This window comes from Diabrotica virgifera, chromosome 2, assembly GCF_917563875.1.
Source record: "Diabrotica virgifera virgifera chromosome 2, PGI_DIABVI_V3a".
NCBI lineage: Eukaryota > Metazoa > Arthropoda > Insecta > Coleoptera > Chrysomelidae > Diabrotica > Diabrotica virgifera.
In genome coordinates this window covers 55,410,038-55,425,083 of record NC_065444.1, presented here as the reverse complement: position 1 = coordinate 55,425,083, position 15,046 = coordinate 55,410,038, and the positions used below count along the sequence as shown (strand labels likewise).

At 34.1% G+C, this 15,046-nt stretch overlaps 1 protein-coding gene across 1 annotated transcript in view; it reads left to right on the top strand.

The window, feature by feature from the left end:
- Positions 1–15,046, top strand: part of LOC114346330 (homeobox protein abdominal-B-like) — a 638,798-nt gene that overhangs the window by 501,069 nt on the left and 122,683 nt on the right. Inside the window, exon 4 of the mRNA XM_050643652.1 lies at positions 4,542–4,588. The gene's annotated coding sequence lies outside the window, so the exon portion shown is untranslated. The remainder of the gene's footprint in view (positions 1–4,541; positions 4,589–15,046) is intronic.

Sequence of the window (15,046 nt, the reverse complement as noted above, 5' to 3'; positions counted from 1 at the left end):
AAATACAAAAAATATTAAGGAATTAAACAAAAATGTTGTTGCTTAGTAAAAAATTCTTCTAATAATTCATTTAATCTGACTCATTTATATCGGCAATTCAGACATATGTATTATACATTTTAAAGTAGAAGACTTTAAAATGATATTGCCAATTGTTCATTCGATTACATGAAATAAATCCCAACTCAAGAATATCCGTCACAAAAAAAAATCATAACATGTGATCTGTCTTTAAAAATACAACCACATGCAACGATGACAGTAAAATTCTTGCGTTAGAGATTCCATAGTAAATCACGAGGGAACACCATGAAAAAATCTCGTGATACCATCCCGACATCGTCAGTATTAGGTCTTACTTTAGTTTACTCTCAAAACTAATACCAGATTCTAATATAATAATTACGATAATAATAGTAAGACCTAATACTTACGATGTCATGATAGTATTACGAGGTTATTTTTCCTGGTTTTTACTCGTGATTTACTATGAAATCTCTAATGGGAAAATTTTACTGTCACCGTTGCATGTGGTCATGTGGTTGTGTTTTTAAAGACAGATCACATGCTATGATTTTCTTGTGACGGATATTCTTGAGTTGGGGTTGATTTCATGTAATCGAATGAACAATTGGCAATATCATTTTAAAGTGTTCTACTTTAAAATGTATAATATAATATGTCTGAATTGCCGATATAAATGAGTCAGATTAAATAAATTATTAGAAGATTTTTTTAATTCATTAATATTTTTTGTATTTTGAGAACAGCATCCGATTTGGACGTCTAAACGTAATTAAAATGATTTTTTTGGTAAAATTGTGGCTTATTTCCCATTAAAAATAGTTAATTGCAAAAATTCCACAAGAAAATAGCTTCAGAACAACAGTAGAGAGCAACGCTGGGTATTATACAGCATAATATATACCTAATGAGACGTATCTTGCCTAATAATAAAAAATCATGTTTGTAATTGATTTTTATTATTAGATTATGTTCTCAATAATTATATTTAATCATACTAAACAAAACAGCATTTCTCAAAAATTTCACAACTGATATTAAAAGCTAAAATCCCCAAATCATAATGGCAATGCATTCGAAATGTAAAGGATCTACTCACAACGTGACGTCATGCGCGACCTGAACGAAATTAGGAACGCTGCGTGTCGTATCTTGGGTTATTGTATCATGCATAAAATCTCTTCTCTTAGAATGAATAGCACATATTACATAGGTATATAAAGAGACGCCCACACTCAGATATGGTGTGAATAATAACTAACTGGATACCACTATGGCCCAGGTATAGAGAAAGGCCTAGAAGAAGATGGCTGGATGATATAGAAGAAGATATAAGAGATTCTGGATATCTTTATATGTGGGATGAAACTAGAGCCGTAAAAGGCTAACAAGACATTCCTTTATGTCCAATAAAAGACTTAAAACTTAATGCAAACGACAAAAGGATGTAATTATTTGCGATAAATATGGAGGTTAAAATCGCAACATAAATATACTCGTATGTTTGGCATTGATGATGTTTATTCATAGTGATTAAACTAACATCCATGTCATAAATCAAAAGACTTTAGTTCCAGGCTATTCATGTTTGCGAAATGATACTGATTTTGGCAGTGTAGAATCAGCAGCAAAAGAAAAGATCACCTATGTTCCAGAAGAATGGCATGACATCGTGGCAAAGTGTAGAAATAAAAGGTTTATTGTTAACAAAATGACAAATGATATATATTCAGCAAATACTTTTAAAGAACAATATGGAAATATGGTTGTGAGGAAGAAAAACACTGAAACAGTCCTGTGCCTGGTTGACAATTCAATGAATGCTACTTACTTACTCCAGGCGTTACAACCCTTCGTGGGTTTTAGCTGACTCGATAACATGCCTCCACTCTGATCTATGTTGAGCAATCTCGGTCCAGTTCTCCACGCCCATAGCTTTCAGGTATCCTGCTATATTATCCCGCCACCGTAGTCGAGGGCGTCCACTTGGTCTTCCTTCAGTTGGAACTTCTTCCCATACCAGCCTTACTGTTCTTTGATCAGAATGTCTTCTGAGTTGTCCTGGTCATTGGAGTCTTCTGGACTTTCTTTCTTTTATGATGTTGGCGTCTGGGTATAGTTCTTCGAGATCTTTGTTAGTTCTTATCCTATATTGTCCTGCTGCTATAGGACCATTCAATGGATCAGACATCAGACTATAGAAAGATGATCCTTATGAAATAATGTAAAAAAAAAACATTACCGAAGATAATGGAATTTAATATCCTAAACATAAAGCCTACTAAAAAAAAAGGGAGGCCCGTAGATTCAAAGAATGTGCCATACGAAAAACTTTATCCATCAAAGAGACCTGTTGGGGAGTTGAAAAAGCAAGACATAATTCATCTGCTAACGTTTATTCCTCAGGTGCGTCACACGTTTTTCTTGGATCTTAACACCGCAGATAATGTTGAAGACAATATTGGATCTTTGCCATAACATGAAGAGAAAATTTATGGACTTAATAATGAAGGAGGAAATGAAGGCAATGAAGAACTACGTGATGCAAGCCAGTAACAGAAAACTTTTAGAAAACCAAAAATAAATGTAATGTTTCCACATGCTAATAATGCAATACTATTCACATTTAAATGTTCCATAAAATTCATTGCATTTCCAGATTCAAGTATTTATGTTTGAACTTACCTTGTACCTACAGGTTTAGAGTGAAAGTGTCTTTAGCCAATTTAGCCCAATTTTTTGTATTGTATCTACCTATATGACATAAAAGAAAGTTCAGTGCAAGAGAGGAAGAGGGAAAGAAAGGAAATTCAGTGCAAGGACAGGAAGAAATGGAAAAGAGTCACGACAGCAGCAAAGACACACAGCGATACAGCAAGCTATAAATGACAGAGGAGTAATCCACCTAACCTAAGAATAGGATTTTGAACGCCATGGCGTTAGCTATAATCCCTAGGAACTATAATGCTTAATGAATGATGGAATATGAATGACAGATCTAGAATTCATTTATACAGGGTGTCCCGGAAAATAGTGCATTCTTTCAAGGTATGAGCTATCTGCACCATTTAGAGCAAAAAGTCTGATAAAATTTTGTTGTAAATTCAACCGTTTTCAAAAAAATAATTTATTAATTTTAATGCATTTGATTAATGTCTACAGAAAAGCAAATACAGCCGGCAACGCTGCGTTCCTTCTGTACTAAATTAATTTTACTGTAACTCAACTATCATGAATCATCGACCATAGGCATAATATATATTGATAAAATACTGATAACAGTGATAGAAAAACAGCTTAATACTTATGTTTATTAAATATTTAATAAATAAGGTTTGTATATTATAATGAAAAATTTTTATTACAATAAAGCTACGTCTTCAAGAAGTATCGATAGAACATGTTGCAAAACATTTGACTACATTTCTCCATTCAATCTTCTGTGAAGTTCGAATGGTTCAATCAGATGATTATAAATAATCCCAGTCCACAAATTCATACTTTTGGTAATCATGAAAGTTTAACACACCATTCCAGTAAAATAAACTTTATCTGCACACAACACTTTACACAGAAATTCGGGTTCTCTGAAGATTTTGTTTTTCTTCGAGGTAAATAGCCTTGCTGTAAATCTTGCACTAAACATAATTAACATAATATCATGATACTCGCGATCGAAATCATGACAATATTACAACAATACGATGTACCTATTCTGGGGTTACAGGTGATTATGATATGACTGTTTGTGTTTACACACATACATACATAATCGAAAACCTCTTATACCCGTAGATGTTGAGGTTGTGTTTACAATTATTGTATATTTTTATCTTCGCTGTGTCAAAATAAATAAAACTTCTGTGTTGCCAAATGTAAATTTTAGTAAAAGACATTATTTTCATTTTTTGGGGCAACAGATGACTTAAGAAAAAAAATTTATAAGAAAGTTTTCTTTTAAATGGTGCATTCTACCCACACCTTTAAGGAACGCACTATTTTCCGGGACACCCTGTAGATTAGATAAACTAAACGTAGATATTTTTCAGTTACTGGTCGGTATTGAAATATCGTTTAATTGAATTTTTCAAACGATTTTAACAAACCGCTCTGTTCCTTGGACTTATGTCACTTTCATTTTCACCGGCCCAAGCCCAAATGTATCCAAGCAAGTGTGTAAAAGAGGGAGTCACAAGGCCACTTTATTGGTCCACAATAAAAAATTCGAATTCTCTAGAATTTCAAACCTTATTCTTAATTATAGTTATTTTTAATTAGCATCAGTTAAATAATGTATTTAAAACTTTGAATAATAATCGATCAACCTTGAAAACACAAAAGTGGATATTACGTTGATGCCTAAAGCTCATTTATGTTTATCATCGTTTTTAAGTATCTATCGTCAAAATCGAAAGATTTTTGGGAGATTAGTTTTATAGATGTATCTCTCATCTTTATAGTTTTAGTGTGTTATTGATCCTGTTACTCCCTTTGATTTTATTATTCTATTGTTTCAGACTCTCGAGAGTGTTTCCAGGCTCAACGCTTGCCACACTCCACCAAGGTATCAATTTTATTAAATATGTTATATTTACTCTTTTATGGAATAGTCAGGTAAGGATCGCTGGATTAATTCTCTCGATGTATTTGTATATCAATATTATGATGATATACGATGGATTATTCATCCATATAATTCATTATGTATATTCATAATTTTTATTAATATAATGAAGATACAGAAATATTTAAAAATTAATAAAACACTTTTTACTACAGCTTTGATATATTTAATATACTTTTTTAAACAAATTTCAAAAAGAATTTAAATATTTTTTCAGCAGTTTTATAGAAAAGTAAAAGCTAATGTTACTATACTAAGTTCATTTCCAAGATAAGCTGAGACGTCAGTTTCAGTTGTCATTGGTTAGAAATTCATTTCTCGAAACAGAAGTGGAAGAAAAGGCAGAATTTACAAAACAGTCATCAAACCGATGTTGACATAAGCGGCAGAAATACGACCTGATGGAGAGAGAACAAGAATAATGCTAGAAACAGCAGAGATAAAAACATTTCGACGGAAAAATCGATGGTAAAATACTATGGGACAGATCTAGAAATACAGATATACCTACGTGGGACATGGTTAGTAAAAAACATCAGATTCAAGGCAATAATAAGAAAAAGTAGAATAGGACGATCGTATAAGTAAATGAAAATGTAAAGGCGGTGAGAGATAAGACCACGAAAACGATAGAACTTACTCGAGGCACATTGAAAAACAGACAGTCATGTCTACACAAAAAGAAGAAGAAGAAGAAATATCAGCAGAAGACTAATAAGAAGAAGCAGTGATATTTCTCATTTCTCATGATTTGTCTAAAGTATTCCAATTTTCTACGTTTGATAGTTAAGAGGTATTCTAATGTTATTCTGAAGCTATTTCCTTGTGGCATTTGTATAATTAAGTATTTTCTATGGGAAATAAGCCACAATTTTACTAAAAAATGAATTTATTAACGTTTCGAAGCCCAAATCGAGTTTCGTTGTCAAAATACAAAATACTATTAAAATAAACAAAAATGTTGTTGCTAAAAAAATTCTTCTAATAATTTATTTAATCTGACTCATATATATTGGCAATTCAGATGTATATTATACATTTTAAAGTAGAAGACTGTAAAATGATATCGTTAATATTTATGAGTTGCGTTCCTGGGACGACTTTACTAAAAGATAGTTCATTCGATTACATGAAATCAATCCCAACTCAAGAATATCCGTCGCAAAAACATCATAGCATGTGATCTGTCTTTAATTCATTTTTTAGTAAAATTGTGGCTCATTTCTCAGAGGTATTCTAGTTCTCCACAGATGCGTTGTAAGGTGGTTTCATTAGTGATATAAATATCATGAATTCATGGGTGTCAAGTATGCGTTGATAGAATCGCGTTTACATGAGGCATCCGTGAAAGTCCATGCTTCTGCTCTGTATGCAAAGTCGAGAGAACATTGCATCTCAAACTCCTTATTCGGTTATGGATATTGAGGGAGAGATTACAGTGCATTTTACGCACCTTATCGAATGTTTTAATTTTTCATTTCGACATCTTATTTCTCTTGAGTTATCCCAGTCTTAGGTCTTAGGTCCCATTATCTCAGCTATCGGGAAAGCTACATTGTTGACATTAAATTGTGCTGCCACGTCGTTTTTAATGATAGTTTGTGTTACCCTGTCGTACTCCTTTATGTGGAACTACTATAAGAATCGGTTATCAGATTAAATCCTAAAATAGAGAAAATATAACAAAACCCAATGGACTTGTAGAAACTAGTCATAGAACTATTGGACCTTAACCAGTCGAACCTTTAGACCGTTGACATACTCGGGGAGTGTTTCTCGGTCTGCCTTTCCGTCTGTAGATTGTCATGTAGGAGATCGATGGGAAACTTCATGTCTCGGCCAGTCAATACTATTCCGGACTGTAACCAGATACTTCATGTTTAGGCTAGAAATGCTAACTCAGTAGGCTAACGAAGCTCTTCACCAGAGCTTTGTTAAGCTAGCAGAAACAGAGGCACCAGTTTGTCCCAGTCTCTCTGGAGAATGAAGAGGTGTCGTTTAGGTCTTCTTAATTTCCAGTAAAACCATCATGGTCTTCCACACTTATGATTCGAAGTTGCGCCCCTGGTCAGAATGAAGAAGAAGTGAAACCCCATGTCGGGAAGTAATATTTTCAAGCAGTGCCTCACCAAATCTGACTACTTCTTGGTTGGGTAATGCAACTACTTCTGTCTATTTGAAAAAATAGTCCACATCAACCATAAAATACTTGTGAACTGGTGCACACACACATACTCGTACAACCCCAGCCCCGGGGGACATGTGTGTTCCAATGGAACAGTGGGACCCACATGTCCGAAGATCAAACCGGTCACACTCCGTAATGAAGTGGTACCGATCTGACCCACAAGCTATACCACCATCCCTCCTCATCTAAGGACATACCGAATGGGGAGGCGTTGTACTTACCGTTACTTTGAATGCCCTGGGTAATGGGACATCCTCTGTATTACTTAATGTGGTTAAGCCACCTGATTTAAGGGGTGCCTAGAAGAGCTTTTCTCCCTATTAATGACTTACACTAAATTTACAATCAAGATGCAGTAGAAATAAACAAACCAAGACACGCTAAAAGCTACTAGGAGCACTCCCGAATCATAATTTACAATGTTTAAACTTTGGAAATCATGATTTGTGGTAATTATGATTCGGAAGTGCTCCTAGTAGCATTTAGCGTGTCTTGGTTTGTTTATTTCTACTGCATCTTGATTGTAAATTTAGTATAGTTAATTTATTACTTGATTTTGGACTTGTGTCCTAATCAAGTGTATTTCGGTCATCAAGGCACCGACCTAAATTGGTGTCTCGCTGTCCGGATAGTGTGTGCTCGGTCACTCAGCCTTATCACACCTTACTCAGGTTACCTGGTGTTGTTACTGGAAATGGTCTCAGAATGCCGACAGCAACTTATTTCCATGGAGACCCAGTGATGTATTGTTGTAGAATGCCAGATAGTATAAACTATATGAAGAATGTGCTCCCACGGTTTTTAACTTTTAAAAATAGTTTTCTCTCTCTCTCTCTCTCTCTCTCTCTCTCTTGTCGTTTCCCCATTACTGAGGATCGTGATTTCTTCCAATATTCCTAACAATGTTTCTCCATGGGTCTCTATCTTCAGCTGCTCTAAGAGCTTCGCAGAATGAGTTTCCAGCTGAATTCTTTATTTGGTCGGACCATCTAGTTGGTGATCGTCCTCTTGATCTTCTCCCCGGAACGTTTCGAGAAACAAATAATCTCTCCAAACTGTCGTCACCTCTGCGAACCACGTGACCAAAGAATTGCAGTATTCGTTTCAGACATATTGTGGACAGCCTTTTTTTTAAACTTGAATTGGTTTAGAATGGGAACGTTTGTCCTATGAGCTGTCCAAGGTATGCGCAGCATTCTTCTCCAGCACCTCATCTCAAAGGCATCAATTCTTTGGCGCTCGCATGCGCGAAGAGTCCAAGTCTCTGCTCCGTATAGAAATATTGAGAATACAACCGGTCTCATCTTGATATTTTGAGAGATAGACCTGTCTTTCCAAACTTTAGTTAGGCGACTCATTGCATTTTTTGACATACTAATACGTCTCTGATAGTTTTACAAGCCAAATATTGATTATAACTTGTATAACCACTGAAAAAACCAGACTAACTATGTCAAATTGAAAAAGCTAAAGAAATTGTGTAGTATATATCTATTAAAGCTAGTCACAAGAAACAGAACAACATCACTTCAGATAAAGAGGGAGTCCCAACCAATATCGCAAAATGCATAAGTTAAACATTTTAATTAGCAATAAAATATTTTTAGGTTCCAAATTACTCAAAACCTGCTTATTCGAAGGACCTGAATAAATTGACTGAAAAAGATTCAAGTAGAAAAAAATGTTGTTTTAATAACAGTAATTTTGCGCTAACTTAACTAAATGAATTTTAATTTGAATTTAAAATGGTGATTTGTGTAAATTTATGATTGCCTCATTGGCAAACTGGCGTTCATTTAAATATAAATGATGTATGGGTACAACATTTTAATATTCGCCGTGCCAAAAAAAAATTGAACATCGAAAGAATTATTTCAGCGCCTTCATATTAACATACATACTATTATGATAATTATTATATTTTAATATGATATATTATATCCATTGACACTTTTTGTTTATTTGCCAATTTGCAAGTTGTTTAAATCATGTTTTGAAGCCATTTCTTGCGGTATATTAATATTATTTACTACCTTTAATGAGAGTTAACCACAAAAATACGTTTATTATTTACATTTCTTACAAAATACCTTTAGTCACAGGCTAGATGATTTACCACTAAATGTGAGACAGATCATGTGGTTCATTCAGGATGGGGTATGGTTCATTTAAAATAAACGTTATGTTAAATTGAAATTGTGGCTAATTCCCATTAAAGATAGTAAATCATTTTTTAAATAATTTCAGTCTGTCGGTCTTACTTGTAAGAAGTAAGATAAGCAAGAGATTTTAGTCGCTAGAATATTGTAGAAACATAGATCGCAACCAATTTTAATTGAGATACGGTATAGTCGAAACGGAAATCGGTCAGAATGCGCAACAAATTGGCGGTATCAATGTTTGATATAAATGTTTAAGTAATTTGAGGAGCCGCTTTAAAGATAAGATATTTTAATATCCCATTAATCATTCTAAATTAGTTATTTTACAACTTATAGTAAATACTTGGATATTAGTACAGTTAAAATAATCATCATCATCATCATCATGCAACCTCTTCTGTCCACTGCTGGACATAGGTCTCTCCCATTTTTCGCCACTCTCCACGGTTCTGTGCGTCTTGTTGCCATTTCTTGGATATCCGTTTAATGTCGTCCATCCAGCGTATTGGTGGCCGTCCTTTGCTGCGTTTGTCTTCTCTTGGGTGCCAGTCAATTAGTTTTCTTGTCCATCTTGAGTCCTTTAGTCTCGCTATGTGACCTGCCCAATTCCACTTCAGATTGACTATATGTACGTTCGACGACATCAGTGATACCTGTTCTTTTCCTCAGGTCTTGGTTCCTTATGTTGTCTTTTTTTGTCACGCCGAGAATCAATCTTTGCATGCGCCTTTGTGCCACTCGAATTTTTAGTGCTGTTGTTTTGGTGAGCGTGAGAGTTTGTGCTCCGTATGTCATAATAAGAAGAACACATTGGTCAAATGTCTTCCGTTTCATGGCTATTGGGATGTTGCTCTTAAAGATATCTCTTAGTGAACTAAACGCCGTCCAAGCAAGTGTTATTCGTCGTTAAAATTCGCAGGTCTGATTGTCCTTGCCTATTCTGATTTCATGACCGAGATATACTTATGTACTTTTCTGTCAATTCTACCACTTTATTTTGGATGGTTAGGTGTTCGAGGAGAACTAAATTTGTCATAAATTTGGTCTTACTGATGTTCATTTTTAGACCTATTGTTGAAGATACGTTTTCTAATTCTTGTAGCATTTGTTGTGCTTCACCCAGATCTTCGGTAATAAGTACTATATCGTCGGCAAAACGCAGATGATTGAGCATTTCTCCATCTATTTTTATTCCTCTATTTTCCTACTTTAGCATTTTAAAGACGTATTCGAGGACCGTTATAAATAATTTAGGTCAGAGAGTATCGCCCTGTCTCACACCTCGCTTAATATAAATTTCTATGGTGGTATCATGTAGTTTTACACGCATTGTGGCGTTTTGGTATAATGTTTGTACTAGCTTTGTAAACCGGTAGTCTATTCTACTATTGTTCAGAACAGTTATAATATAATGCTGTCTAATTTCACAGTGTCGAAGGCTTTGTGAAAGTCTACGAAGATAAGTACCAGTGATCTGTTATATTCTACAGATTTTTCTACTGTTTGTAGGTGATTGTTTGTTCCGAATTTTGAGCGGAAGTCAGCTTGTTATGTTCTCGGGGCTGGTAGAAATAAAATAATCAAACGATAAATATTACGTAAGAGGAATTAATAAATAAATATTACGCAAGAGAACATTTTTTCTATTTTTAAGAACAACACATCAGATTTGTAACATTATTTTGTTGGTAAAAAAATATATTAATTTTCTGGACTAAATTACAGTTCTGTTCATATGCTAGAAGACTTTTTATTCATACAATGTTGCCAAACTGAATTTTTTTTTCTTTATTAACCGCATCAACTACTCAGAGTTATTAGCGGGAGAACATAATATACAGTTAATTACATTTGAACATACAATCAGGATTTGTACAATTAATATTACAATAAGTGGGTAGGTTTGGAGTACAATATTTTTTTTAACTAATAACTAAAGTATGTAACTTGTCCGTATCTTAATACTAGACATATATAATATAAAAAAAATAAACTTCTTCACAGTTTGTTGAAAAGGCCAATATCCTTTAGATAATTGAAAAGGTTTTTCGGATTACAATTATCTCCTAAAACATTTTTATATTTACAGGTATTGAATGTTTGTTTCTTTCATTAATAAATTTAGGACAATCTACCAAAATATGTGGTATGGATATATTACAGTTACAATGATCACATATAGGGTGATTTGATTCAGATATAATATGACCATGAGTTAGTCTGCTGTGTCCTATACGCAAACGAGTTATTTTAGCAAACAATCGGCGATCGATGTTTATCTCATACCATGAATGTGTTGTACGTTTAATAGTCTGTAGAAGTGATTTTGATTGTTGCCATTTATTTCCCCATTCACTTAGCACTTTCTGTTTCACGAACACGACACTGTATTCACTGTTATTGAAGATTCACTGTGTATTGCTTCACCGGTATAATGATCCACTTTTTCGTTGCCTTCCAAACCAGTATGTGATGGAACCCAAAAGAAGTGAATTTGCTGTTTTGCTTGGTTTATAAGGTGTAATTGATGTTGTGTTAGCTGAACAATAGGATTACTGGTATAGAGCTGTTTTATTGAATGTAATGCACTAAGAGAATCAGTAATGATCAGAGTTTTTGAGATGTTAAGGTTGTTTACATGAATTAATGCTTGTAGAATCGAAAACAATTCTCCAGATAGAATACTGCTAGTAGATGATAGTTTAAATTGCAATATGGAATTTGGAGTGACAATTGCTGATCCTACACCATCACTGGTTTTGGATGCATCTGTATAAATGTGATAATAATCGGAAAAACATGAAAGTTTGTTAAGTGACTCTTGGTTTATTATATTGTGAGTATCTTCGAACTTATTATATTTAGTGAGAGTTAGATCATATTGTAAAGGGGGTAATGTCCATGATGGAAATTCAGCCGTGGTGGTTGACTTATCAAAGAATTTTGGAAACTGAACACTATACGAGGATAGATACCTTCGAATTCTCTCATAGAATGGTGGGTCTGTTCGGGTGTGTTTAATATAAATATCTTTAAAACGGTCACCAATTGTATTACGAAGAGAGGGATGTGATTTTATTGATTGAATGCTTGATGCATAAGCTAACGATAGATATATTCTCCTAAATTTCAAAGGTGGTTCACCAGTTAAACATTGTAAATTTTCAACAGGGCTAGTACGAAAAGCTCCAGTGGCTATTCTTAATACTGTATTCTGTATAGTTTCAAGCTGAGCAAGTAATGTCTTCTTGGCAGAAGCGTAAACTATTGAACCATAATCAATCTTTGATCGTATAAATGATTTGTGAATATGAATAAGGCTTTTAAAATCTGACCCTCAATTGTTGTTACACAAAGTTCGCAATAAATTCAGACCAGTTTGACAAGTTTCCTTGATGTACATAATGTGCATTTTCCAAGAGAGTTTTTTATCGAAAAACATTCCTAAAAATTTTATATGGTCAACATATTCTAAGCTGTTTCCATATATTTGCTAATCTGGCTTTGTAGAATGTCGATTCTTTGAAAACAATATACATTTTGTTTTCGTCGTAGAAAATTGTACTCCCACTTGTTTTGACCAATTCTCAAGGTGGTTTAGGGCCGGTATTTCAACGGCTTTGTATTTCCTAATATCAGACAACGCCTTCGCTCCAAAAGTAATTGTACTAGATTTTGAGAATACGTTTCATAAAATAATCTGCTTGTGTTGTGTGACGCCGCCAACAGCATAATAATATTGCATTAAAACTTTTAAAGATATAATGTCACCTTTGTTGATAAAAATATAATACGAATAGCATATCCACTGTTACGGACACCCAGTCAATTGTTTTTCCTTATCAGTTAGTGGGAATAATACCATATAGTAAAGACTAAACGCCCTACTTATAAACTTTTTGCAGAGTGTGCAATTAGATATTAGATCAATAGGCCAAACAAAATTTTTTGCTGAAAAAGCACAAGATAAGATAATGCCCGGCTACCCTGTATAGTCCATTCACTCACGGTAAAATGTTACAAAACCTTGAAATTTTAAAGAACCGCTTGGATTTTGGATTGACATGTTTGCGTACACATAGCTAACACGTCAAAAAAGAGATATTGGCCGATGCATGTGTGATTTTGCCCTGTGGATGAGTTTCACCTTTCACCCCTTCTTGGGGGGTTAAAAAACAAAGGTTCAAAATAAGTCAAGGTTGAATAAACTGACTAATTCTAAGCAACTTTTGTTCTATTTTATTCATCTACAAATAAACCAGTCAATACTTTTCGAGCTATTTGCGACTGAATATGTTCATTTTTCAACAAAAAAAAAACACACGTTTTTCGACGGTTTTTGCGCAAATGACTCAAAAAGTAAGTATTTTATCGAAAAAAATATTCTAAGCAAAAATATATCTTATAAAAAATTGAAATAAAATGATGCATTTAATGGTAGGGGAACCCAAGCGGGGATTTTTGCAGTTACTGGAGCGCGTCAGGTTATCACATGGGGAGAAACCTTGTACCCTGTAAATGTACCTCTACCATATATTGGCTTTTAATACAGGGGAATTCGTTAAGGGAGGCCCGAAAAAAATATATATCCTTAGAAAAACTCGACATCGTCAGATTAAGATAAGGTAAGTTAAGTAGGTACATGCAAGACAGTGTATATTTAAAAAACCTGACGATTTGAGCAGGGCGTAAGGAAATGGGTGAGTCACAAAGTTTCACAAAAAAGCGAATATTTTGCGAAATGAATGTCAGATCGAAAAATTAAAAAGTACGTTCAATATTTTTCAAAAATCCATCGAATGATACTAAACACGACCACCCACGGAGAGGGGTGGGGGGTAAATTGTAAATTGTAAATGTGAACCTCACGATATTTCGCGAAAAGAACATGAGATCGAAAAATTGAAAATTACACGTATTCAATATTTTTGAAAAATCTATCGAAGGACACCAAACACAAAATGCAAACTTTTATTAAGAAACAGACTAACTCCCGTGGGAGATGGTAGATAGCTCAGTTAGTTAGACGTTAGACTATAGGCAGGGATAGTTTAGATCGTGGGTTTAAACCCACCCAATGTGAGTTGTTTAGACATTTATTAATTTGGTTGGTTTTTACTATGTCTATGTTAAGTCAAGCTGAAAATGTACCTATACGTTTACGTTGTTCTAAGATCTAAAGTAATATTTAATAAATAGCAATATGTTAGTGGGTAACTGCGAGACTTGCAAGACTGTTGCTGCAAGACCAAGACCAAGACCAAGACTGTGAGTGCAATACCAAGACCAAGACCAAGCTATCACAGCTACAACTGGCTTGCGATAGTCAAGCGTTCATAACGACGTCGCTTTTTGGTCCTTAGATGTCTGGACTTCCTATCATTGCGAAGCAGAATTCGCTCAGCGTTATATTTTTCACCCATAGACAGGAAATGTGAGCTTAGTTTAGTCCATCGTGAGATAGGTTAGTTTTGCCCTACTGATCACTTGTCATAGTAACTTGCGATAGGAATGCTGCTCGGTAGGTATATTTAGTCCTGTTAGATGAATAGCGGACGTATGTTCTAAAAAATATGGAGATATAATGAAAAGATGTGAAAAGAGAAAATATGTTGTAGGTTTTTGGATTCGCACTATTTTTGCTGCGTACCTATTCTAAGAGTAAAAAATGAGAGTTCACAGTAAAGCCGTATTTGAAATAGTAGACATTTAGTTGTTTTAATACAAACTCTTTGGGAAGAGATATACAATTATTGAGGATTACTCAATTTTTGTGGCGAGCACTTTTTGCCCCCTATATTTCCTGTAGTCTCAGTTGCGTCTCTAATTACCAAGAAAATATATTTTTCTTAATATATAATGATCGTATTTCGTAGATATAAATAGGTATAATTTTTGACAATCTCATCTTTGCATACCTACGTTGGAAATTGAAGAAATATTTAGTGTAATTACTGCCTTACATTACTATAATTTATTTCAAACATCCGTTGACATTTTCGTTTATTTTGCAAATAATTTTAGTTTTATGTATTATGAAAAGCACCT